General features: G+C 46.7%; 1 long non-coding RNA gene and 1 other non-coding gene across 2 annotated transcripts in view; both read left to right on the top strand.

Annotated features, from left to right (window-relative positions):
• The first annotated feature begins 376 nt into the window (after window positions 1-376).
• LOC137571342 (uncharacterized) overlaps window positions 377-19,925 on the top strand; it is a 108,236-nt gene continuing 88,687 nt past the window's right edge. The window contains exon 1 of the long non-coding RNA XR_011031333.1: window positions 377-794. This is a non-coding gene — a long non-coding RNA (uncharacterized lncRNA). The remainder of the gene's footprint in view (window positions 795-19,925) is intronic.
• LOC137505448 (U6 spliceosomal RNA) lies at window positions 18,936-19,042 on the top strand. Its single transcript, XR_011020061.1, has one exon. It is a non-coding gene; the product is annotated as a U6 spliceosomal RNA (small nuclear RNA).

Raw genomic sequence — 19,925 nt, 5'->3', positions numbered from 1 at the left:
TGTCTGCAAAGTTACTGAGCTATGCTGAGCCAAAAGCTTCCCATGTGTTCACTGTGCAGCACTACGGAACAGACAGCCTATAATGGGCAGAATGTTATAGCCAGTATGTGTGCTCTACACATATCTGGCAGTGGCACCCATGTCCCCTCTCTCTCATCTACCTGTCTCCCTTCAAGGCTGGCTCCTCTCCAACTCAGCTATCCATCCCTGCTCTGCTTCCCGAACCCCGCTGCCCGCTGAGAGGGGGCGTGTCGCTCCTGGCCCCGCCCCATTTTGCGATCCGAATCACTCATTTTGATGATTCGGATGATCGACTCATAAAATAGATTCGGATCAAAGATCCGAATCGTTCATGATCCGGACAACACTAGTATGGGGAGCGCTGTTGGTTTACTGGCTGCTTGTCTCCTCCTCACTAGTCACTTTACTATGCAAAGCGCCCCCTAGTGGCTGCCCCTTATCAAACTATGGTGTGTTCAGCGGTGGCGGCTCAGCAGCGCCTGTGTTCAGCCAGCCGGGGAGGCAGCTCCTCTCTCAAGGCAGTTCTGCCTGAACTTTGCCTCGCCGAGTCCCCCATTAGCAGAATTCCTGGTAGCCTTGTGTGATTAGCGCAGAGTGAGGAGCCCACGCCCCGCAGCTCATTTCCTCCTTCTGCCGCCGCTGCTGACTGATGAGGAGGAGGATATCTGATCGCTGTCTTCAGGCTGTCAGTGTGGATCACGCCTGCGGAAGCCAGCGACGTACAAAGTAACTACAAGCCGGGGAAACTTGGGAGAAGCCTGCACCGCTGCCCGGTCAGTCCCTCTCTGTTATCTGCTGCCACAGAGTGTAATAACTACTACTAGACTGACTGCTGTAACACTAACCATAATACTAGACAGACTCTGCTGTAACACTAACTCTAATACTAAACTGACACTGCTGTAACACTAACCATAATACTAGACTGACCATGCTGCAACACTAACCCTAATACTAGACCGACCCTGCTGCAACACTAACCCTAATACTAGACCGACCCTGCTGCAACACTAACCCTAATTCTAGACCGACCCTGCTGTAACACTAACCCTAATTCTAGACTGACCCTGCTGTAACACTAACCCTAATTCTAGACTGACCCTGCTGTAACACTAACCCTAATTCTAGACTGACCCTGCTGTAACACTAACCCTAATTCTAGACTGACCCTGCTGTAACACTAACCCTAATTCTAGACTGACCCTGCTGTAACACTAACCCTAATTCTAGACTGACCCTGCTGTAACACTAACCCTAATACTAGGCTGACCCTGCTGTAACACTAACCCTAATACTAGGCTGACCCTGCTGTAACACTAACCCTAATACTAGGCTGACCCTGCTGTAACACTAACCCTAATACTAGGCTGACCCTGCTGTAACACTAACCCTAATACTAGACTGACCCTGCTGTAACACTAACCCTAATACTAGACTGACACTGCTGTAACACTAACCCTAATACTAGACTGGCACTGCTGTAACACTAACCCTATTACTAGACTGACACTGCTGTAATACTAACAATAGTTTGACACTGCTGTAACACTAACCCTGATACTAGACTGATACTGCTGTAACACTAACCCTAGGCTGACACTGCTGTAACACTAACCCTAATACTAAACTGACACTGCAGTAATACTTGTGTGCCGAGTCTGACTCTGCTGTAATACTTCTACTTGACTGACTCTGCTGTAATACTTCTGCGCTGAGACTGACACTGCTGTAATACTAGCCTGACACTGCTGTAACACTAATCCTAATACTAAACTGATTCTGCTGTAATACTTCTGTGGAGAGTCTGACACTGAAAAACAAGAGAAAATAGGCAGACACTCAGTGTCGTGTGTGGATGCTGGCAGCCGAGTCTGACACTGCTGTAATAATACTACTAGCCTGACACTGCTGTGGTACTTCTATGCCAGGTCTGACTTAGTAATACTAGTTTGACACTGCTGTAACACTAATCCTAATACTAGTCTGACACTGCTGTAACACTAATGCTAGTCTGACACTGCTGTAACACTACTACTGCTAGACTGACACTTGTGTAATACTTGATTGACACTGCTGTATTGCTTCTAGTAGGCTGAGTCTGAGACTGCTATAATACTTCTGTGCCGGGTCTGACGCTGCTGTGATACTTCTGTGCCGAGTCTGACATCACTGCCTTTTTTCTACACTTGCTCTGACATAATACTTGCTATCTAATGCTATTACTCACCCTGACACTTATGAAATGCTAATACTTGCCCTGACTCTTCTCTATTGCTGATATTTGACCTGACACTTCACTAATGCTGCTATTTTGTCTAATTTTTCTATACTTTATCTGATGCTACCATTCCCTTAAGGTGGCCACACACGATACAATAAAATGATCCGATTTTACGGCAATTCGATAAAAACGATCGTCTCTCCCGAAAAAATTGAAAGCTTTTTTTTTTTCATTCGACTGAAAAATCAGATCGGATTTCCCGTTTTCTTCGATTTTAATTGAATGCCAGATATTTTTCTTCAATCTTTCTAAAGATTGTATGGTTTGTGTTAGATTGTCAATTTATTAATATGCACACCCTAGCAATTTTGTCAGCGTTGCCAATCATTTTTATCATAATTGGTAAAAAAATGTAACGTGTGTGGTACATTGGTCATATTTTTTAAATGTTACAATCCGTCAGAAAAATTGATTGCAATTTTTAAATTGAACAGATATTTAAAAACTTGTATGGTGTGTGTGTGGCCACCTTAGGTCTTATGCACTGTGTCTGATGCCATCCTGCTTACGCTGCTACATTGTATCCAATGTTATCCTAATGTTACTATATTGTATGTGCTGCTACACTGTGTACAATTTTGGTAATGCTGTTGCACTGTGTCCGGTGCCCTCCCTCTACGCTGCTGCAGTTTCCGAGCTCACTGTTGTACAGTGAGTGTGACTGATATTCTATTAGTACTACCATATGGAGTCTGACAATAACCTATCACTGCTGTACAGTTTCTGACAGTGTTGTACTACTACAATGCAGTGTCTGACATGACTGTCCTGACAATACATGCAGACAGTACCCAACTTGCAAACATTCTGTAGTTCAGTTTAAGAGAAACAACGTTGTCTTCATGTATGAAATATACAATACTATTTTATTGTATAGATGTGATCCCTCCCTCAAAGGATAACTGTAGTGAGAGGTATTCGGAGGCTGCCATATTTCCTTTTTAAGCAATACCATTTGCATGGCAGCCCTGCTTATCCTCGCTAAGACTTTTAGCCATAGACCCTGCACAAGCATGCAGCAGATCAGGTGTTTCTGACATTGTCAGATCTGACAAGATTAGCTGCATGCCTGTTTCTGGTCTGATTCAAACACTGCTGCAGCCACGTACACCATCAGGGCTGCCAGGCAACTGGCACTTACACACCAAGACGTTGCGTTTTAGGGGACGTTAAGGTCGCATAACGTGCCCCTAACGCAACGCATGGTGGTGTTGAAGTTGGACATCAGATTGAGCTGCGTTATGCAGCTCTCAAAGCAGCCGCTCCAGGTTAGTGATGGAAAGTCCGGATCTTTTTAAGGATTCGGATCATTTGAATCTGATCATTGAAAAGATCCGGATCTTTTAACCAAATCATTTGAATCATTTTACTAGGGAAGCCTGACTGGGGGTGAAATGACTAGCAGGACAGGACTTTCCCTGCACTGTACATTCTGTATGTTCCTGTTTCTTCCAGACAGACATCCACTGTGAACCGAATCTTTCATTGTGGTGATCCGGATGATTCGACTCACAAAAAAGATCCGGATCAAATGAATGATTCGTTCATGATCCGGACAACACTACAGTCCTACCACTGCAGTGATTATTAGCCATGTGGGAGGAGGAGGAGGAACCTCCTCCTCCAACATTACTGAGCATGTGCAAACAGTCTAACGCTGCTTAGCCCAGTATAATGTACAGCATGCAGCACTTTGTTTAAACGTGCTGCGTTACAATGTAACGCAACGTGGGCACTGTGAACAGCACAATTGATTTTACAGTGCTGTGAGTTAGGCTGCGTTACTGGCTGCTGTAATGTGGGACTTTAACGTCCCACTGTGAAACCAGCCTCAAAGGAATAAATGTGGCAGCCACCGTATTACTCTCACTACAGTTGTCCTTTAAAGGACTTACGAGGCCAAATTAGTCAAAAAAGTTAATTACCTGTATAATCTTTTACAGCACGGAGGACGCCGTCCGCGCCGATCCGCCGGGTCCCCCCGCTCATTAGCCCCCCCCGGGCCGGCTCCCGACCCCACGACCCGGGCCGTGGGGCCGGGAGCCGGCCCGGGGGGGCTAATGAGCGGGGGGACCCGGCAGATCGGCGCGGACGGCGTTCTCCGTGCTGTAAAAGATTTTACAGGTAATTAACTTTTTTGGGTAATTTGGCCTCGTAAGTCCTTTAACCACTTGAGGACCCACCCTTTACCCCCCCTTAAGGACCAGCGCTGTTTTAGCTGATCTGTGCTGGGTGGGCTGTGCAGCCCCCAGCACAGATCAGGGTGCAGGCAGAGCGACCAGATCGCCCCCCTTTTTTCCCCATTAGGGGGATGATTTGCTGGGGGGGTCTGATCGCTCCTGCCTGCTGGGTGTTGCGGGGGGGGGGCACCTCAAAGCCCTTCTCCGCGGTGAGATTCCTCCCCTCCCTCTCCTACCTGTCCACCCCCGGTGATCCGCGCTGCACAGGACGCTATCCGTCCTGTGCAGCCAGTGACAGGCTGTCACATGGCGGCGATCCCCGGCCGCTGATTGGCCAGGGATCGCCGATCTGCCTTACGGCGCTGCTGCGCAGCAGAGCCGTACAATGTAAACAAAGCGGATTATTTCCGCTTGTGTTTACATTTAGCCTGCGAGCCGCGATCGGCGGCCCGCAGGCTATTCACGGAGCCCCCCGCCGTGAATTGACAGGAAGCAGCCTCTCGCGCAAGCGGCTGCTTCCTGATTAATTAGCCTGCAGCCGGCGACGCAGAACTGCGTCGCTGGTCCTGCAGCTGCCACTTTGCCGACGCACGGTATAAGCGTGCGGTCGGCAAGTGGTTAAACTGTTATGAATATGACCATTTCCAGTTGCGACCTACTTGGACTATAGCATAACCCTCACTAAAAGGAATTACAGCCATAAAACGATTGTCTGGCAGAGAACAGCTTCTGATTGCAGGGGATAGATTACAAAAAGTCAATAGTTCATATATATTTTTTTTTAGTTCTGGGACACTGAAAGACTGTAACTTTAAACCTATTTTTATAGCTTTAAGAAAGGAAATCACACTCTGAGATTCACAAAAAGTAATTTTCAGGATTGGGAAGATAGATACAGTTGTTCTCACCATTTTATTTTCGTATTGGGTTCATTGTTTTTGACGGAAATAAATGATTACCTATGATGCATTTTGGTGAAACAGCACGTGCACCTTCATATCCAGTTCCACCACATGCCTTCTATGCTCTGGTATTTCAGGTGACCAAAGTGGCTCTAGGCTTTTTTTTTTTAATTATTTTTAGGAGTGTCACCCAATGTGTCGCTTTGCACTTTAAATCCCGCCTTCTGGTGTTCTGCCCCTCATCCGCAGTACAAAAATATACATCTTCTTCATTTTTAGCTGTCAGTAATAAATGCCTGCTCTTTACCAAAAAGCAGCAAGATCACATGATCCACCCTGTTCACGGCCATCCAAATTGTGCACTGTTAAAACAGTACAGGGAATTTGGGTGCAGCCGACGCCACCATAGGCTGTAATAGGAATTACGGCTATAGTTGCGCAAAGTGAGTGATTAGGGCGCCATCAACAGACGGAACTCAAATTACTTTTGAAATACTGTAATTTGTCCGTCAGCAATCGCTGGAAGCCGAATTACACTATTCCCCTACTATCCACGGCGGCCTGGAAGGGGAATAGTAATTAACACCACCGGGACTTGTGCAGGAGAGGGGTAAACTGTAAATCTGCTTTTATCCTGCTCCCAAATCTCCCGGTGGCTATTTAATAGATATGCCATCCAAACACTGGAAGCAGTGATGAGCGAAAATGCAAATATATTCTTTTCGCCAAATTTTCGCTGAAATAAGTACAATTTTCGCTTCGACAAGCGAAAATTCGCCTGAATATTTTAGTGTTTATTTTTGCCTAATGTCCACGATTTTTGTGGTAAATTGCAAAGCCCCCTTACAAGCTAGAATCACCAAATTGACAGAGTATGTTAAGAACAGTGGGTATAAGGGGAAAAATAATTTTTCAAAAAGACTTTAGGGCCCGTTCAGATCAGAAATGCGGATGGCCATGCGTGCGGACCGCAACGCGTAAGAACGCATGGCCATCCGCGTTTGTGTGCGTTGCGTGGCTGATCCCATCACTGAAAAGTGAATGGGACAGCCACGCGTTTTTGCAAAATCTGCGTGCAGCATGCGTTCCCGGACCGCACAGGTCCGGAACGCATGCAGTGTGAACATCAGACATTGCACTCTATGCAATGCCTGATGTCGTGCGTTTTGGCCACCTGCACGCGTTTCCAAAACGCGGCTGGAAACGCGTGCAGTGTGAACGGGCCCTTATAGTTTTGGAGAAAATCAATTTTAAAGTTACGATAGGAAAAAAGTATACTTTTTTTTTTTTTTTTGTTAACTGCTCAATATACATAGTGATTTGAATAAAAAAAAAATATTTTATGAAGTGCACGTGTGAGTAGTATTACAGTGGCATAGGGGAGCAGCGGCTCGGTCAGAGTGACCATCACCTCCATAAGTCAGGAGAAGCAGGCAGTGTACATATCCCATAAAATGACAGTGGCGGCGCAAGCAGCGGGTCAGTCAGAGTGACAATCACCCCCATAAGTCAGGAGAAGCAGGCAGTGTACATATCCCATAAAATGACAGTGGTGGGGGGAGCAGCGGCTCAGTCAGTGACAATCACCCCCATAAGTCAGGAGAAGCAGGCAGTGTACATATCCCATAAAATGACAGTGGTGGGGGGAGCAGCGGCTCAGTCAAAGTGACAATCACCCCCATAAGTCAGGAGAAGCAGGCAGTGTACATATCCCATAAAATGACAAAGTAAATGTAACAAATTCTACAGGACATGCAGCATTTTGGGAGCGTTTGCGCTTCAATGTAAAGTATTGAAGCGCTGGCAAATTACTGCATAATAACTGTAGAAAAAAAAATTTATACTGTATATTCCTGCATATAAGACTACTTTTTAACCCTTGAAAATCTTCTGAAAAGTTGGGGGTTGTCTTATACGCCGAGTGTCATTAATGCCGGGTGATACGCCCTATCCTGTTACCGCCTCTCAGATCTCCCTGCTGATGGAGCGCAATCTATTCTTACATACCACTCTGATAAACAGGTAGAAAAGGAGAGCTGACCAGTCTACTTAAAGAGAACCAGAGAGGATTAAAAAAAAGCTTTTATACATACCTGGGGCTTCCTCCAGCCCCATACGCACGGATTGCTCCCACACCGCCGTCCTCAGCTGCCTGGATCCGCCGGTACCGGGTCCCGTCATTACCGCCAATCGGCTGGCGGACGCGGCCAATTCTCTGCATCACAGGGGCTCCCTCCATACACTTGCGGCTGCCTACTGCGCAGCCGCATGCGTAAGGGTATGGAGGGAGCCCCTGTGATGCGGACAATTGGCGGCGTCCGCCGGAAGTGACGGGACCCAGTAGCGGCGATTGAGGAAGCGGAGGATGGGGGCGTGGGAGCGATCCAGGCTTATGGGGCTGGAAGAAGCCCCAGGTATGTATAAAAGCCTTTTTCTATTTTTACATTTTATTCCTCTCTGGTTCCCTTTAAGGAGAGTTGACCAATGCAACAAGTCAATAGACTATATACTGTTATATACTAGGCAACACACACAGTACAGCACCAGTATCTGTTCATACATAGCACCAGTACATGATTTTTTTTATTTTAATTTTCTGTGCCTTGGAAGAGGGGTAGTCTTATACGGCGAGTATATCCCAAATGCTATATTTTAACTGGAAAAGTTGGGGGGTCGTCTTATACGCCCAGCCGTCTTATACGCCGGAATATACGGTAATTGAAAGCACTAATTGGAATTAAAATAGCAAATCAATATTACAATCACTGGCAATAAGCTTACATTTTTTTTTTAACCATTAAGTTATCAGGCAAAAAGTAATAAAACAAGCGCTACTTACCTGGGGCTTCCTCCAGCCCCAAGCTCCCAGCATGTCCCTCACCACAGCTTTCGCCGCAGCTCCGTCCCCGGCGATGACGTCAATCCGGCCTGTACTGCGCCTGCGCGAGCGGCGCTGTCAATCAACGCCACGTGGACCGGAGTGGACTGCGCAGACAGGTCGGCCTGACATATCGCCGGGCACCGGGACATGCTGGAAGCTTGGGGTCGCGGAAGCCCTGTGTAAGTTGCGCTTGTTTTATTACTTTTTGCCTAATAACTCCTTTAAGGACCACGGGCTTAAACGGGCCATTTTTTTATAAAATAGGCCACTGCAGCTTTAAGGGCTCGCTGTTGGGCCGCACAACTCTGCACACAAGTGATTTCTAACCCCCCCCTCCCCCCTCTTTTCTGCCCACCAACAGAGCTCTCTGTGGGTGGGCCATGATCCCTGCCAGCATGTTTATTCTATTTTATTTTTTTTACAAATCTGTATTCCTTTATTTTTTAAATACATTTTTAAAATACAGTAAGGCGCTCAGCGTTGATATTGTCTGATGAAGCGGGTTTGTATCCCGCGATGTATCACACGAAACGCGTTGCACTTTATTTGGAGTATCCAATAAAATTGTTTTGACTGAAAAGCCACAGTCGTATGTTCTGCTTAGGGCTCTTTCACTCCAGAGCCCTTTTTCCGCGTTTTAACGCAAAGTCTATACTTTGCGTTAACCAAGGTAAAAGGAAAGTCCATAGACTTTCCTTTTACCTTTCACACCCGACGCTGCGTTTCAGTACGTTGCGGTACGACGCATCCCGGCGCATTTTATCGTCGGGAATCGCCGTTTCCCCTTCGGGTTAATTAACTACTACCGCCGCTTCTCGGCGTCGCACCGGAGTTTCCCGACGACACGCCGCAACGCGTGCAGGAGCCGTTCTCCTGCACGCTTTTGATGTGTAACGGGCCTTAGAGGAGGCAAGTCCACCACTACCTCCTCTATTACCAAGATGGGTTTTTAAGTTTTAGTGTTTTTTTTTTTTATCCTGTTGGCGCCTCTGTTATCCTATTATCCTCAAAGGGTTTTTGGCTACACTCTGTTGTGTAGAAAGCAGTGATTAGTGGGACTCAGTCACTGCTGGAGTCTCTGACCTGGGGTGTGTTCTGATCTTATAACTCTTAAGGTAGCCATACACTGGTCGATTTGCCATCAGATTTGACCAACAGATAGACCCCTCTCTGATCGAATCTGATCAGAGAGAGATCGTATGGCGACCTTTACTGCAAACAGATTGTAAACCGATTTCAGCCTGAAACCGTTCACAATCTGTTGTGGTGGTGGTGCTGCCGCCGCTCCCCCCCCGTCCGCATACATTACCTGCTCCGCCGGCGCGACTCCAGTCCCCAGGTCACCGCTGCTCCATCTCCGCTCTGGTCTCCGGCCCCGGCATGCTTTACTTCTTCCTGCCCGGCAGGAAGTTTAAACAGTAGAGAGCCCTCTACTGTTTAAACTTCCTGCCGGGCAGGAGGAACTGAAGCATGCCGGAGACCAGTGCGGACACGGAGCAGCGGTGACCGGGCGTAGACGTGCCGGCGAAGCAGGTAATGTATGCGGCTCTATTGCGTCGGTCGTCGGGTACTCGAAACGCCGCTAGCGACGCGCTCCCTACCCGCGGGCGATCGACGCTAATTTTCCGCACGGAGCGATCGACTGGATCGGACAAAGGATCGAAATTTGGCGTGTAGTGCGAACGATTGGCAGCAGATTCGATCCCAGTGATCGAATCTGCTGTCGAAACGGCGGCGAATCGGGCCAGTGTATGGCCACCTTAAGTATATGGACATTTATCCAGTATCAGCTTAAGACCGATTCTCTGAGTCTGTCTAGTTACTTTGTGACTTATCAGCTGCATCATACAAGTTATTTATTAATAGAGAAAACTATATCTAGCATGCAAGTGCTGAACTGACTTCCTGTATTGTTTTGGTAAAGAGCTATTTTAAAAGTACAAATAATATGTACGGAATATGAAGCTGTATGTTGTGATGTACAGAAATGGGATTGTACATTCTGGACGGATTTGCTTGGATACATTAGCTGATCAGGCAATGTTTCTAGAACTCCTTATAAAATGCATATTACTATCTGGGTATTTATGAATCCTGAACTGCGCTGTTCAGAGATGGAAGGACTGTGTGATATTGAGGGCTTTACAATGCATATTGAATGTCTGCCGTGTATGTCAGTTATTCTAAGAATACTTTGATGCAACACATTTGTGGGGCACACAGTCTTGAGATATGAAATCAGTTCCTGTCAGCTGCATCGATACAAGATTACATTATTGAATTCTATATACAGTACTGTCATTTTCACTATGAGCCATAACAATACGTTAAGAGGACCTTCTAGTCTTGTTACCACCATTGACCTTTTTAAAGTGTACCTGAAATGGGAAAAAATAACAAAATATACATACCTGGGGCTTCCTGTGGGCTGATCGCTCCCCCGTTGCCTGGATCGTCCATAATTAGTCCCTGAAAGTCCTTCAGTTGGCGCAGTCCGGCAGCATGTGCTCCTTTCCGCATGACGATCCTGGAAACGGGGGTGTGGCCGCGCATGTCCAGAACGCCCCAGACCTGAAGACATATATATTTTTTTATTTTTTTTTGAGGGGGCTGAATTGCAGATGATCCAAGTGGCGGAAGAAGACGGTGAGGGAACAATGAGCCTGGAGGGGGCTGGAGGAAGCCTCAGGTATGTAATTTTTTTTTTTTTTTTTTTAATTCCCTGCCCCCTTCTTAAAACAGAAGGTATTTGCAATTAGGTATTCAGGTTGGAGTGAGCATCTGAGGTGTCTCACAGTGCATTGCTGCTGAATATGAAATCATCCTTTTGTTGGCCCTGAAAGCTAACCACGCCTCTAGAATTGTAGGAATGCATTGTCAGCTTGTTAAATGCAGCAATGCATCGTGGGAGACATCATATGCTCACTGCAATCTGAATGATCGCAAATACCTTCTGTTTTGCATAACAACATTTTAGTAAGAGGCCTTTTGGGTCCTTTTTAGCTTCTTACACACTCCTCAGAGTTTTGGTTTACCATGAGGTTGCTGGGTAATCTGTAACTCATGTTAATTGTACATAGCCACACTAATCCAACATGCATACAGGTGTTTTTTTTTTGTTTGTTTGTTTGTTTTTATTTTTATTTTGTGGACTGGTTTGTCCTCATCAGTGCATGGCATCGATTAATATAACTCTGTGGGGTATGACTGGAAACACCCCATAGTAGTTGCATGTAAAAACTGAGTGCTATAATGATTTTAGTGCAGCACAAGAAGGCCCATTCATGCTCTCTGTTGATGGGATACTTCAGGAGCTAACTTTCTCAGCTGTTGTTAAAGTGAACCTCCAGACTAAAAATCGACTCAGCAGCACTGAAAAGGCCTGGGGTTTAACAGTTTCACAGCATCAGAACTTTGTTTCTCGTATACAAGCCTCAGTTTTCCCCTTATGCTGTGCAAAGCATGATGGGATTTCTGATTTTTTTTTTTTTTGTTTGTTTTTTTTTTTACATTTTGAATTTGACATTTGAAGCCTAGCGTGTGCAGCTGGGAGGGGTAATCAGGACACAGGACAGTTGGAACTGTCTCCTGCTCCCTGTCACCTCTCAACCAAAAAGATGGCTGCCCCCATGACAAAGATGGCAGCCCCCATGAATCACAAACATTTGCCTGTTCTTTTAAAACAGGGTGGGTAAAAGATTATATTACCTATCTATTCTAATGTAACTTAATGACAGTATGTTTGTTTAGGCTGAAGTTCCCCTTTAATGTAGTTAGTCCCCAGTGCCCGAAGGTTTAGGCAGCTCATCCTGCAGCACACTGGGACGTGTAATCTCCCCAAGGGAAGCAATAGACAGCCAGGTCCCGTTCTCTCACCAGCTTAGGAAGGGCTATTGAGGTCATCCTTTCCTGCAGAGTTTTAAATTGCACTACTGTATATTGAATTAACTCGATCCTCTAAGTAACCCTTCTTCACAGGGGAGGGGCGGCCTAATTACTACATGTGATACAGGTGTCCTTCCTCACTTAGTGACTGTTGTGCAGCAGGCAGCTCATTGATTGCTGTCACATAGGGATTATTCTTCTGTGAAGCTTGTAGAGTAAATTAGATTTTATTGACTTTATTATGTGTATTATTGGTATAGCTTTGGATGTCTTCTGTTTGGAGATCATTTCTGTTCTGAGCAACCGGGATCCTGTCCATAACTGTCAGTCCTTTTTCTCCACGAGAGTTCCAGTTACCTTAGCTGCAGTGTGCTCTCTGCCCATTGGTGGGCCGGTGATGACTCTTATATAAACTGGCTAACGGTTGGTGACTCTGGTGCCATCTACCTCTTAAAGGGGAACTTCAGCCTAAACAAACATACTGTCATTAAGTTACATTAGTTATGTTAATTAAAATAGATGGGTAATATAATCTCTTACTCACCCTGTTTGAAAGGGAAGGTTCAGGGACTGTTTAAAAAAAATAAAAATCCGCATCCACTTACCTGGGGCTTCCTCCAGCCCGTGGCAGGCAGGAGGTGCCCTTGGCGCCGCTCCGCAGGCTGCCGGTGGTCTCCGGTGGCCGACCCGACCTGGCCAGGCCGGCGGCCAGGTCGGGCTCCTTCCGCGTTCCAAAATGCGCCTCACGGCGGCGCACTGACGTCATCGGACGTCCTCTGGGCTTTACTGCGCAGGCTCAGTAGTTCTGAGCCTGCGCAGTAAAGCCCGGAGGATGTCCGATGACGACAGCGCGCCGCCGTGAGGCGCATTTTGGAACGCGGAAGGAGCCCGACCTGGCCGACGGCCTGGCCAGGTCGGGTCGGCCACCGGAGACCACCGGCAGCCTGCGGAGCGGCGCCGAGGGCACCTCCTGCCTGCCACGGGCTGGAGGAAGCCCCAGGTAAGTGGATGCGGATTTTTATTTTTTTTTAAACAGTCCCTGAACCTTCCCGTTAAAAGAACAGGCAAATGTTTGTGATTTCATGGGGGCGGCCATCTTTTTGGTTGAAAGGAGGTGACAGCATGAGACACAGTTCCAACTGTCCTGAGTCCTGATCACACCTCCCAGCTGCGTGCGCTAGACTTCAAAGCTCAAATAAAAAATAAAAAAAAAACTGCGCCAAAAACAGCAGAAGAATGTCAGAAATCCGATCATGCTTTGCACAGCATCAGGGGATAAATGCCCAGGCAGTTTTCTTCTGTGCAGCTAAAAATGAGGCTTGGGTAAGAAAAACAAAGTTCTGATGCCATGAAACTGTTAAACACCAAGCCTTTTCAGTACTGCTGAGTAGGTTTTTAGTCTGCAGGTTCAATTTAAGTGTTTCAAGGAGGAGAATACATGGCATGCCGGTTCTCCCCCATACCTGTATGCAGTGTATAAAGTCTCCCCTCTCTGCTGGGGTGACTCCTAGCCTCCTCTGGTGTCCACTGTCACAGATGGAGCCATAGTACCACATGACTTGGTGCATGTCTTATCACATGTGCCTGTGCCATGTGGTACAGCAGCTTGTGATGATGGTAGACACTGGAGGAGAACAGGAGTAGCTCCTGAGGAGAGGTGAACCTTTATGGGGTAGGGGCATACATTTGGGGGAGTGGTCAGGCAGAGGCAGTGGTTCTGGTAGATTTTATGCTGAGATCTATTGGAAATTGGTGTATGGGCAGGCAACAGATCACATGGTTGATTGGCCCGTACATCAAGTATTGCATAGGTACTTTTAGTGTGTGCTGTGTCATATGGCTGTTGTATGGGTACTTTTTGTGTCTACTGTGTCATATGGCTGTTAGAGGAACAGTCAAAAATCTTCAAATTTAAAACCCTGCCAAGCAAGATCTCCCTCTGTGCATAGCACTCTCAGGTGATCGGTACAGGATGTTCATTTACTGGCAGAGCTAAAGATGTCACCAACAGTTGGACGGAGCAACTGCCATTCACTAAGTGCTTTTAAAAGTAAAGAAAACTGTAAGAACCCCCTATGAGAAGATGGGCTAGTCCAAAATCTGTCAGGCATGTCAGATTTCTACTACTTGCTGTAAGTGACAGCAACATAGGAGAAAAGTAATTTATGACTCATTTAACTCCGGAAGAAATGTACTTCTTATTTGTATATGTTAACATGTATTTTAAATTTTAAGATTTTTGCGACAGAGGTCCTTTAAGTTGTGAGAGAGGAGTTGATTTTGGAAAGAAATAATGGTTGGCATGTGCTCTTGGGTGTAGTAAGGGATTTACTTATTGTTTACAATATTCATTTTATAGATTTCCTCTCTGATTTACATTCTGAAATGTATGACTGTTGGTGACCTCTTTAGCTCTGCCAGTAAGGGCTCATTTCCACTAGGAGCGGTGCGATGCGGCTGCATAGCACCGCAGGTGTGCTGAAACACATGCACGCCGGTGGAAGAGTTTCCACTGCGTGCATGGTGTGTGGAGCGATCCGATAATCTGCAACATGCTTCAGATTTTCGAACGCCCGCAGCCGTGTCCATCTTCTCAATACACTTCCGCATCGGAGATGTGGAAGTGATGCAGCTGCGTAGCCACACTCTCATCACTTCGCAAGTGGAAGCCCGCCCTTAATGAACATCCTGTGCCGATCACCTGAGAGTTCTATGCACAGAGGGAGATCTTGCTTGGCAGCTGAAAAAAAGCCTTTATTTCCCAGAATACAATGAGGTTCACAGACAAGACTGTTCATTACCTGCATAGTACCAATGAAAAGCTAATATGATGCATGGATGGCCCTTTATGGGCCCCTCTGGTCTACACCGTACCCTGAAACGCTCCCTCTTGCTTTGAGTGATAGTCACAGGTGTGTAGTCTGTATATTCACAGGCACTGCTCCAATGAAGCAGTGCTCGCCTCCTGGGCACCACCATCTCCGGCGATCTCAGTTGGAAGGCCAACATTATGGCAACCCAGCGGAAGGCCCAGCAGAGGCTTTTCTTCCTCCGCCAGCTGCGGAAGTTCGGCATGCCACAGGAGATCCTAACATGTTTCTATTCCGCCACCATTGAATCGATCCTCTGCTCCTCCATCCTGGTCTGGTGTGCGGGAGCCACTGCCAGGGACCGACACAAACTACAGAGGACCATCAGGTCGGCGAAGAGGATCATTGGGAGACCCCTGCCTTCACTTGACCTCCTGCATAACACAAGACTGCGCGCTGGGGCACTGAAGATCGCAAGTGACCCCTCACACCCAGGCCACTGCTTCTTCACCCCACTGCCACTGGGCCGGAGACTTCGAGCCATCCCAACTAAGACCACCAGACACAAGAACTCCTTCTTCCCTGCAGCCGTCAGCCTCCTGAACTCCCTTAGCATTCTCCCGCCCTCTACCTGTGCCTTACCACCGACACAGTAGCGGACTGGAATTAAATGCGCTTCTCAAAGCAACCTGCCACCACCCCTAACGGACTGGACTTTGTCCCTGCACCCTGCCCTGACTCCAGCAGCACACTGGAAATATGCATGCGGCCGCTGAATGTATACTTCTGATTGTATATTTGTGTACATACATTTCCTCTTTCCTGAGTGCAATATGTTTTTGAGTACGATGTTTTTTTTTACTGCCATGTCCCTACTGTATTGTAATGCTCTTCCCTGCTTTCTGCCTATGCACCTCTTGGAGCTATGTATTGTGCCAAACCCAATTCCGAGCACGACCCAATCATGCTTGGCGAAATAAAACTATTCTGATTCTGAAGCAATGGAGTTGTTTTTGTGGTTACACAGCATACATTTCTAAGGCTGAACGCATATGTGAAGATTTTATGATCCATTTCCAGTTGATTCAGTCATATCTGCTGGTCATTTTTAGCCCCAGTATATCAAAACGATTAACTTTTCAATCATTTGGGCAGTTTACCAATACAAAGTTGAAATAGACAAGGTAAAAAATGTCAGTAACGCTGGTACCACAGCGTTACACTGCCGCAAGCAGTACGGCCTCTGCGGTTTGATTCTTGATTGACCTCTGGTGAAATTGAGGTTATTGTGCGGTGTAAGGCCCGGTTCCCACTGGGGACCGCAAAATTCCAGCAAAATCTGCTTTGCAGATGGGTTTTAGATTTCCTTTTTTAAATGGACATTTCTGTGATTTTTGAGTGATAGTGATTCATGATTTTTTTTGTTTTGTTTTTGTTTTTTACATTTGAACAGCGATTGTTCCCAAATTGTGGAAAAGCTCCGCATGCCCTGAGTTTTCGTTTTCAGTGAATCGCCAGCGATTGCTGCAGTAAGCTCACTGCCATCTACTATAAATTACACTAGCTCTTTTCAAAGCGCCAGGGATTGCTGGGGATTTGGGAAGACTCTTGTAAATCAGGCCCTAAGAGTAGATTCCCTATCAGATGTCTTCCGGTACAGAGGGGCTCTATTGGCTAGGCATACTGCGCTGTAATTCACCCATGTATGATTAGCTTGGGCTATACAGTGAAGGTGCATACACATGCGCAATTACTGTTGCCTGTAGGGATTTGGGCCTAAATCCCTTGGTACAGTCCAGGGTTGAGCTCTGTACGGACACATTGCCAGCCTAAAGGCTACTCACCTGTTCTGTTGGGAGAATGATGGGCTTGGCTGAGATGATCAATGAGTGCAGATAGTCTGCCGACATATGGCCAATGTGAGAAATGGATTGATTCCTGTGACATTAAGGTATCTTCTGGCCGCAGCGCAGCGGCCAAACGTATAACAACTTAGTTAATGGGCAGTCGGCGGGGACATGCGTGTCCACGAGAGTCGTTCGTCGCACCAGGAAAGCAGAGCGGGGAGGCTGCAGACATTGCTTCTGCCAGCACCCGCTCTGCAAGAACGGCAGGGAAGCCTGCTGCGACGAACGACTCTGGAGGGGACACGCGTGTCCCCGCCGGCTGCCCATAGGAGAGCGAGAGAGGCGGGGGAAGGAGAGAGGCAGAGAAAAAGCCGGCGACTTGAATTGTTACATTGCCGCCGGCTTAATTGCATTAAATTAACTAAGTTGTTATACGTTTGCCCGTTGCGCTGCGGCCAGAAGATACCTTAATGTCACAGGAATCAATCCATTTCTCACATTGGCCGCAGCGCAGCGGCCACTTCGCACATTGGCCGGCCAGAACCCGAAGTGGCCGGCCAGAACTAGAAGTGGCCAAACTTCGGGTTCTGGCCGTAACATATACAAGGCTTCTGAGGTGCACTAGAAATCCAGCATTGATAGCGGCAGCTAGAAAGCCTGATGAGCTTATGCCGCTTCTTCCTCATAAGACTTTTATTGCAGTCTCTCTACTTGACCTTTACACTTTTTAGGAGTTATGTAGTAGTGATTTGTGTTGGCGCAGTGTGTTAATGTTTTACCCTGTGCTTGATGGGTATAGCTGTGATACTCGCTGGAACCACAGTTGGGGCAAAGGATCTATTAGGCTTGTTCAGCTATCGCATGCGCTGAACGATTTTGAGTGATTTGAAAGCACTTTTCTATGGGCTTTTGTGTAGCGATTTATTAGATTTTTTTTTTTCCACTTCCTGATGTCAGGAAGTGAACTCTGCCCGGACATTAATAAATACAATGTATTTGATTAAAAGTGCTCAGAAAAAAAGCTTTTCAAAGCGCTTTTCCTATCTCTTATATTGAATTGCAAATGCCTAAAATGGTGCAGGACCCACGTTTGCCATTGAATAGAAAGCTCATCGCTCATGTCAGAACACTCACATTACACACGCTTGATTAAAGTTGGCTGAGGCGGCCAATAATGACCGCCTCGCCCGATAATCTGGCATCTGTACATGGTCCCCGATTGTACAAGCAATCCGCCCGGCCAGCTACTCACCCGACTGACATCCAGCCTCTTTGAAGACGACACTCCCCTGCATGACATTACGCACCACTCCGTTGTCCTACCCCCTCCCCATCCCCCCCAACCCCACATAGCATTGGAATGCGTTGTCAGCTGCACAGCTGACATGCGTCTGTACAGGCCACCCAGCAATGTCGCCCAAGGGGATCAGGTTCTGCTTCTCGATGGGCAACATAAATCAAGTGGTGTGTACGCACCTTTAGTCCAAACTCTGCTGGCAACGCAACTGGTGAGCTGTGAGTTATTAGCGAGGTGCATTACACCGCATGTGTCTGTTCCTGACCTCTTGCCATGTGGCTTATTACAGTGTCACTATATGACATAAAACAGGGCCGCAGTCCTCCAGGTTTTACTAGGAATAAAATGTATTTTGTATTGTTTTACATGTAGATTACAATTACAATGGCAATGTAATGCCAGTAATGCACAATGACCTCTGCTCCTGATAAACTGCCATTGTGCTTATCTGTGCGCTGGATTCTTCATTGTGAAGGGCAAAGAACTGCAGAGAACACCTGCAAGGGGGAAGCATTGGCTGTGTGGAGCTGGAAAACAGTGTTTAGTTTTTTATGTATCAGAAACTAAAATGTTAACTGATATGCATGAAGTAATCCTAGCACCCATCAACATGTCCATTGATCCGCTGCTGCCCAATGCAGTTAACAGTAGGGGTCCTTTTCACGCTGAAAATCGTAATTGGCAGCGCTGCAATGCTGATCATGATTTTCGACACTTAAACGAGCAGGTTTTTACCGGTGATTTGAGATATTGTGATATTTTAGAGCCTATAGAGTGATATTTTGAAGCCTAGTATAAGACTATCACAATCTTGCAGAAAACAAAGCATTCGCCCTCGCTTTGGCAGGTCACCTACTAAAATTGAAAAGGTACAGAGGAGATTAACATGGCTCCTGTGCAAGGATGACACGCAAATTCTTGAAGCATTCCAAATTATTATTTTTTTAATCAAAAGAATGCCAATTTCAGCAGTAAAACAATGTAATGTACAGTCAGGTCCATAAATATTGGGACATCGATACTATTGTAACTTTTTTTTTTTTAGCTCTAAACATTCTGCTGCTTTTGTCAGTCAACAATCAAGAGAAGACTTCACCAGAGTGAATACAGAGGGTCATCACAAGATGTATACCATGGGTGAGCCTCAAATACTGGAAGGCCAGATTTGAGTTTGCCAAACGACATCTAAAGCCTCATCTACACGTGTAGATGAGGCGGCGATCCGGCGGCTCGATTAGCCGCCTGATCGCCTCTTCCGCGTCCCTGCCGCGTCACCGCGCGTGTGCCGGACTCAATACCCACTCGATTCCCGCTCGTCGCCGCGCCGCTTATCTTCCGCTCGATTCCCTGCCATTGTCCCCTCGCGGGGAATCGGTGGCGGGGAGATCCGTCCTGTCGGATCTTATCAATCTTATCGGCTCGATTGATGAGGCACATCGCGGCCGCATCTACGCGTGTAGATGCGGCTTTAAAGCCTTCACAGTTCTGGAACAACATCCTATGGACAGATGAGAGGCCAAGATAAACTTGTACCAGAGTAATGAGGAGTTTGGAGAAGGAAAGGAACTGCTCATGATTCTAAGCATACCACCTCATCAGTGTAGCATGGTGGTGGTAGTGTCAGTGTGGGCATGTATGGCTGCCAATGGAACTGGTTCTCTTGTATTTATGAATGAAAAAATGAATGAATTCAGAAGTGTTTTGTGCAATATCTGCTCATATTCAGCCAAATGCTTAAGAACTCATGGAAGGAGAATCTCAATGCAGATGGATAAAGAACCAAAGCAAAAAGCAACCAAAGAGTTTTTGAAGGGAAAGAAT

This window comes from Hyperolius riggenbachi, chromosome 4 (assembly GCF_040937935.1).
Source record: "Hyperolius riggenbachi isolate aHypRig1 chromosome 4, aHypRig1.pri, whole genome shotgun sequence".
Classification (NCBI taxonomy): domain Eukaryota; kingdom Metazoa; phylum Chordata; class Amphibia; order Anura; family Hyperoliidae; genus Hyperolius; species Hyperolius riggenbachi.
Note: the sequence above shows the minus strand (reverse complement) of the source record. Positions and strands in the feature narration are given on the sequence as shown.